The sequence below is a fragment of the Solanum tuberosum genome, unplaced genomic scaffold (assembly GCF_000226075.1).
Source record: "Solanum tuberosum cultivar DM 1-3 516 R44 unplaced genomic scaffold, SolTub_3.0 scf00209, whole genome shotgun sequence".
Lineage (NCBI taxonomy): Eukaryota > Viridiplantae > Streptophyta > Magnoliopsida > Solanales > Solanaceae > Solanum > Solanum tuberosum.
Window position 1 is genome coordinate 431,385 of NW_006239134.1, and position 7,956 is coordinate 439,340.

Here is a 7,956-nt window from a genome sequence, read left to right on the forward strand (position 1 = left end):
GAGCAACTGCTCCCTCATTAATTACGGTACCCCTTGCTCGTTTGTGGGGCTGCATTCCACTCTCATCCCAGTTGGTCCTAGCCATATCTGCAAAAAAACAAATCAGAAAAAGTTAGATAATACTCTAGAAAAAAACTCAAAATTTAGTTACAGAAAGACTCGCCAAACCAGTCACCGAGTTACCATGGCTAGCCAGATTGGGTTTGCCGAAAGGACAGGCTTGAAAATTTCTCAAAAAATGGTAGGTCGGCGATCTGCAGGACCCTTCGGCAAATCGCCGACATCACGTGGTGAGCTCAGACTAACCCGCCGAATTTTACAGCAAGTTTTAGGGAATAGGGCGCAGAAAGGGCGATCAAGGGAGACTTTCGGAGAGTCGCCGATTAAACTTGGTGAGCTCAGGTTTCCCGCCGAAAGTTACAGACTCTAATCTACCCAAAACATGATATTAAAGGCGATCAAGGGGGACATTGGCGAACCGCCGAACGGTTCGGCGAGCTCGACTTAGCTCACCAAACTGCCCAACGTGCCAAATTTCAACCCTATTTCCCAAATTCAATCCCGCAACCCCCAAAAAAAAAATCAAACTACACACTTATGCAATTAAGCCCAGACCCATGTGACCCATGCTACTGGGGTACTCAAACTTCCCCCTATTTGGCCAAATCTGGCCATTTAACGACTTTTGCCCTTAAGAATGACGTCAAATGATCCATCATCGGGCAAAGTATGTCATTTAGAACAATTGGGGTTACTCAGACTTCACCCGACTAGACCCAACAAAAATTTACCACAACCCAACAATTTATGATCAATTTTAAAGCACAAAACTTGAGAAATCAACAATTTAAGCAATTTAGGCACGATTTCAAAACTAAAATAGGCAAACTAGCACAACACTACGATTTCAATACAGGCCCAGCACACAACAACAAGATTTAAACAAATGCATTCAAATTCAACTGTTATTTTAGAGTTCAGGGTTCTAAAAACTAACCTTTAAGAAAAACTAAGAATTTGAAACGCTAGGCGGGACTATAATCCAAATCTGAGCACGAGATCAACACGACAAGCAACAAAAAAATGGGAAAAAATATGCAAACTATAGAGTGTGGGTGCAAGTGTATGAGGCTAAAAATGAGGGAATATGAAAGATTTTAAAAGTTTAAACCATTTGACCTTTTAAAACCTTTCAGTTCGCGTCCCTTTCGGCGATATTAGTCGTCATCGCCGAACCACTCAGTGATCCGCTGAGTGGTGACTTACCACGCCGAGTTTTATAGGACCTCCAATTAATTTAGGGGTCCAAACAGCGGATAAAATTGGGCTCGCCAAGCTATTCGGTGAGTCGCCGACTCATCCATGAGCCCGCCGAGCTTTACAGACTCTCACTTATGATTTTGTGAGTCTAATGGCGGTCCAAGTCGGGCTCGCCGACCTCTTCGGCGAGTCATCCACTAGACTTTTGGCTCGCCAACTTGCATTTTTCAAGAACATTCCACTTTTCAACCTACACAATCAACACCCGTTATTCCAAAAACAAACACAAAGCATTAAAATCTTGGGTTGCCTCCCAAGAAGCACCTTAGTTAACATCGTGGCATGACGCAAGTACCCACTCAAGCTTCGTTCTTGGGGTTTTCCATAGTATCACTAAGCAACCCCCCTTGTTGTCTTGGGTTTAAATGTGAAAATATTTGACTTGATAGAGATGGAATGCAAGCTTACCATCTGGTTAAGAGTCGATACATCTTCCTTCATTTCCTTCAAAACTTTAACAAACCCTTCAACCTTGTTGAGAATACGTGACAACATATCCTCAGTCTGGCCACCCTCAAAATCTTTGGGCTTTTAACGCTCGTGGAGAGGAACATACCTATCATTCTCCCTTTCTCTTTCATTCCAAGTGGCGTTACGATCACGCCACTCTCTATCACAGTCTCTCTAGCCCTCATCTCTATTCCAACTTTGGTTTCCACCCGGCCTTGGGTATTTAGCACGATAGCTTCCTCCTTGGTTGGCTATGAAGTCACTTCTTGATTGTACAATGCTTTAAATTTGGCCTCTTCGGGGTTTACACCACCAACACCGACAACATTAACACTTCATGTACCAACACCCATAACATTCTTGGTCAAGATGTCCAATTGGGTCATTATCTTTTTCATGTTCTAGTTTCTCTCTTGATCTTTTTCGATCTTCTCCTTTGTTAGTTTATAAGTGAGAGGAGAGACTTGATCTTCGCGAGTGTACCATGCCCGATTTATCTTGGTCATGCCATCAAGAAGTTGGGATGCTATTACATAAGGTTGTTGCATTAAACCTCCCAGAGAAAGTTGATCAGCCACTCCCTTGTTCACCGAATTAAGGCATCTGTAAATGTATTGCAGTAGTACGTTATCAAGCATTCCATGAGTTGGGCATTGCAGCACAATCTTCTTAAACCTTAGCCAAGTCTCATGGATTGGCTCACCCTCCAAGTGCTTGAAGCTTTGAATGTTGTCCCGATGAGTCATCATCTTCGAAGAAGGGAAAAATCACACTTGGAATGCGGTAATAAGATCTTCCCACGAAGTGATAGAATCTCTTGGCAACTCAGCCAACCACTTACATGCTTCTCCCATTAGAGAAAATGGGAACAACCTCAGTCAGACTGATTCTTGAGATATGTTCTTAAAGGAGAACGATCCACAAACATTAACAAAATTCCTTATATGCTCATTGGGATCCTCATGAGCCAGACCTCCAAACAAACCCTTCAGTTGAAGGAGTTGCAACATGGTGGTTGTAATGTGAAACACAGTGTTTCCTTCAGCTGGAGGCAAACGAATAGCACCAACACCACCCATTTGGTTAGGGTCATTGACATCATTGAGATTCCCGATGTCATCTTGGTGACCCACTTGGCTACCATTGCTTTCGTTGACACTCATTTCCTCATCTATTTTAACACAAGCAACACAAAACTAAAACTAAAAGTAAGTAGATTCCAGTATGGCTAAAAAGAACACAATTCAACTTCACCAAAATAATTTCAAACAACACAACTCCTCGGCAGCGGCGCCATTTTTTATTAATAACGTTTCAAAGACACTACTTCCAATTCTAAGTGTCAACGATCGTAAATCAATATAAAACCCAACTAAATGAGTTAAGGTCGAATCCCACAGGGAACAGTACGTGTTTTAAATTCAATCAAGAAGTATGAATGCAGTCTAATTAATCAGCCATAAGAATAAACATTATAAAAAAAGACATATCAAATAAAAGGGGTGACACGAATGTCAGATGGGGGTTTTGGTTTTCGATTATAAAGTAGAAACACAAGGAATTAACAATAATGAGACGGATCCTTGGGATGTAATCAATTATAGGAAAATATAGACATATGGGTAATTGCAGCTATTAGTGAATAGCTAGATATTAGTGTGTAGGCTAGGCTATAAGGGAGGTAATTTTCACTCGAACAATTACCCTAAATCAGGTGATTTCTCTCGAACATCAACAAGCATGCAAATGAAGAGCAGCCCACACCTTAATCCGTTCATTCTCTCGAGCTAAACCCAGATCAACCCAATACCCATAAACCATTGATCAAAAACCTTATTTCTAAAACCTCTCTCCCGAGCAAACCAAGAACACAAACATAGAACTGTATTTGCAACTACAATTCTTAAATTAAACCACAATTAATGATTAAACTCACTTTTAAATAGTATTTAAACTAACAATTAGCAATACCCATAAAATAAATCAGCCCACAATCACAAGATTACATCCCAATAATTGGGGTTTTAGCTAGACATTATAAAAAGGTAAAAAAAAGTTACCAAATTGTTTATCCATCAACTCAGTAAGAGTAATCCCGTCCTTACAATGCTCCAATTTGATGAATCTCAAAGAGCCACTTTCAATTTCTCAAGAGTGAATTTCTTCAATCCTTCAAAGCTAAGGAAAAACTCTAGAGAAAACTGTCTCCAGATGTAAAAGATAATTAAAATATTTTTAAGATGTTACAACATACTAAACTAAATATTCAATAACTTATTTGTAGCTGCCAAAAATGTGCAACGAATAGGCATTTAGGTGAAGTAAGTCGGGCTTGCCGATCCACTCGGCGAGCCGCCCTTTGATCTCTTCCATCGTCTTTTTGCCTTGTCATTCAGCATCCTTGGGTTCTGTAACTTAGGCGATCTCTCACTGCATCGCGTAACTACTCGGCGATGCACCGACTACTCCTTTTTGTCACCGATTTGGTTTCTTCCCTCAAGGCTGGCACACTGGAACTTTAGGCAGTGTAACTGGCCCTTAGGCGATTCACCAAACGCTCTTGGCGATCACAAGGCTTGCCTTCTTTCAATTATTTGGTTTTTTTGTTTCTTTTTGCATGTTAGTGTCCTTGCTTCGTTCCTCAATCCATGTACCTAAAAATCAAGGATTTTTCATCAGTTTATGGAATAAATTAAGTATTTGAGGACACTAACTATATATAAACAAAGCCCTAAATGAGTCCAAATCTCAGACTCATCATGGATCCACTAGTCTATGCTAAAAATCATTAAGGAATCATCTAAAGAGTATGACTCTTTCTACCTACGTTGGCTACATGGTTTATAAGGGTTGTATGTTGTATGAACTCTCCCCCCATATCGGTGCTCAATACTACTTCCAAAATATACTCAGCTCATATGTTTAAAAACATAACTCTTTCTATGGTTTGAGAATATTACTCAAAAATCTTTCCCTAAAAAGAGATGTTACTCAAACTGCTAAAATCTATTTTGGAAAACTCAGTTTCCTCCTCTTTTAAATGTGAATACATTTACTCTTGGGACTACTTAGTTCCCATATATCATTTTAAAGAAAATGAATTCGACTCTACTCTTTCTCAACTCAAGTGCTCAAGTTTTATAGCAATTTGTAAAAAGACTTCATAAAATAAGGTTCACCCAGAAAACCCCGACAACTTTCTTTGCTCGTTTTCTCACCTTAGTTCGCCTAGATTCGAACAGTTTCTTCCCCAATCACTTGGATTTGATTACTCAACATAAGTACACCCTAATATCCTCAATATATCCCTCTAAGCACTCACTTTCATCTCAAGAAATCATCAAAACCCCAACAAAACAAGATTTAGAATGAAACTTCAAGAACACCTATCACGAACTTAAATCTTTCAATCTTTAAAGAAGAAGTCGAATATGAAAATCATGTTTGGCATGTGGGTGAACGAACCCAACATTATGAAAACTTACATACCTCTTAGGGATTAAACCCTTGGCGAAAAGCCATAACAAAACATAAAAATCTCGATGAACGCTTTGATCCTCTCCTATTTTCTCCTCTTTTCTCTTCTTAAACTCTCAACTAAATCCCTAAGCTTATATTAGGATTATGAAACTAAACCTAATCAGATTAGACCCCTAAAACCTTACTAAAAATGAATTAAATCTTATTGGGTAAGGAAAAGACCAAAATACCCCTCACTATATTCGGGTAACTTTCCTTATATGGACAACCCGACTTCAAACGGACATATCTCCCTTATACGAGCTTGAAAATTAGCAAACTCAGTGGATTTTGAAAGATAATTCAAAGACCTTACATTTGATATCTTATGGGCCACCTAACTCATCCTTTTCTGAAAGTTATTGTTGTTTGAAGTTGACCCAAAACATAAAGGAACTTAGGAATAACTTGAATGAATTCTCTCTAGTTTTTTTTGGAACTGAAGGTGCTACATCTAGTGACCTTCACACTTAAGAAATTTTTAATTCCTTGGTAAGATCTCACTCACTACGAAGAACGGTTCGAGTTTTAGTTCAAAATTTTTTTGGGGTGTTACAATATCTTCTCCTTGGGATCATTCTTCCTCGAATAACGACTGGACTGAGTATGGACTGAGGTTACTCTTACTAAGGTCTGAGTCTAATGGTATGCTCTTACTATATTCAAGATTAACCCAAATCCTTGGGTTTGGGTTCTATACCTCTCTATAGGGAATTGCATCCCAAAACTATTACTCTTTACCACCACATTGGGCTCATATCAAGAACCACTTAATGTTTAACAACACCACATTCAAGCTTAGTACTTCTAACAACTCCATGGACTCCTACTAACCAACTCCTTCAAAACCAACTGAGGGCTCTCGTTTAACTATTTCTCATATTAAAAACTTATCTTCTTCTTCCTCCTCATTAATAACCTTAGACGGAATTATCACACTATCATTATCACGATAGGATCATTAACCTTCTGTTTCTAACATCACTCCATTACTAAAAGGACCTCTGAAAAGATATCTCCCACACTCTTTTGAGCTCATTACTATCTTATTCTCGACACTTGACTTGATTTCAAATCTTATCATCTCCCCCTTAGGTCTAAAGATGACACTTGAAAGTTATGGACCTATTCCATCATCTCTAACTGGTCTACCTCCTCTTTTACTCTAACACTCGGGAGAAGTTTATCTCATGACTACCGAACTCTCAATAAGCAGGTACTAAGACCTCTTTCTAAGGTGTTTTCTCTTAATCTCTTCTAATTACATACCCTCTCGGTACACCTCTTAATGATCTTGTTACTCTTGTGACTTAGCCACACTTCACTACCCTTATCTAAAGGTTAGGGTCTCTCACTTGTACCACTCATATTTATTGCAGCTAATCATCTCAATTCCTCACCTACTGTATGTCAAGTCTTCTAGATCAAATCTAAAGACTAACATCATCACACTCATGTTGCCATTCTTTTGATCATGACACTCATTGCAAATTCAAGCTTAATGTTTATCACTAAACCCGATTATCAATATGATTGCTCGCTTACTATACCAACTTACAACTACTAGATACAAATTCAGAAATACTCGTCCACTAGGACCTTATGACAAGTAGTCAATCTTTACCTCTCAGTCTCCATACTCATAATTTACCATCATATTCGACTTCACAACTTAAGTACTACTTACTCACTTACTGCGCATTATCTCTCAAATAGTTTTATCATCCTCTGAATACTATGGGGTTCTCCTTTCAAAATTCATAAGCCTAGCTTGGGTCTATCACCTCATGAATACTCTGCTATGTGATCCCACACATATACTTAGTCTCCTCTATTACGATAACACATCAACATCAACTCTATTTCGGTTAACATATACTCTAAGTCATCTTGACTAGTAACCATTCCTCTTATCATGAACTCTTCTACAACCTTACTATTCCTTACTTGACTCATAAAGGAACTCATCACTTATAACTGATTGGGTGCATAAATGCAATAACATATACTGCCCCCATCACTATCTCCTTTCCTTAGATTACTGATCCTCTGCATACCATTCTCTTAACTTAAGGCGCACTCTTTACTACTACTGCTCATAATCTCGTAACTCATGTTACTTTTTTGGGTGAAAATTTTACCCAAGCTCTAAACATACTTCCTTATAAGGATCTAAGCTGAAACAAGTCATGATTCATATAAATGCATTACTCTGAAACTCAACACTTAACTCACTCATGGGCTTCTCTCAAGCCCCTTTAGAGTCTCATGAGTTCCTCAAGACTCTACTAAGAGTAACTCATCAATAAATGATTGACTTTGCTTTTCAACCACCTTTAGTATGGGGGGTAGTTGAATGGATATGAGAACACACGAGTTAGAATAACTCTCTATGATATAGCTCTATTTCACGACTAAGAGTATGAAATAAGGGAAACTTTTCTAAAATGTCTGTAGTCCCTCATTTATAGAAGTGGGGCCCTCACAACCATAAACAAGACCCTACTAACACGGCTTCATAGACACCCTAGGACACTTGAACTATGTGCTCTGATACCAAGTTTGTCACGACTTGAGCCTACACCCTGGACGTGGCCGGCACTCGAGAACCATTGTTGGTCCACAAGCGAACCCTTATCCTGGCTCAATACAAGCGGAAGACTAACT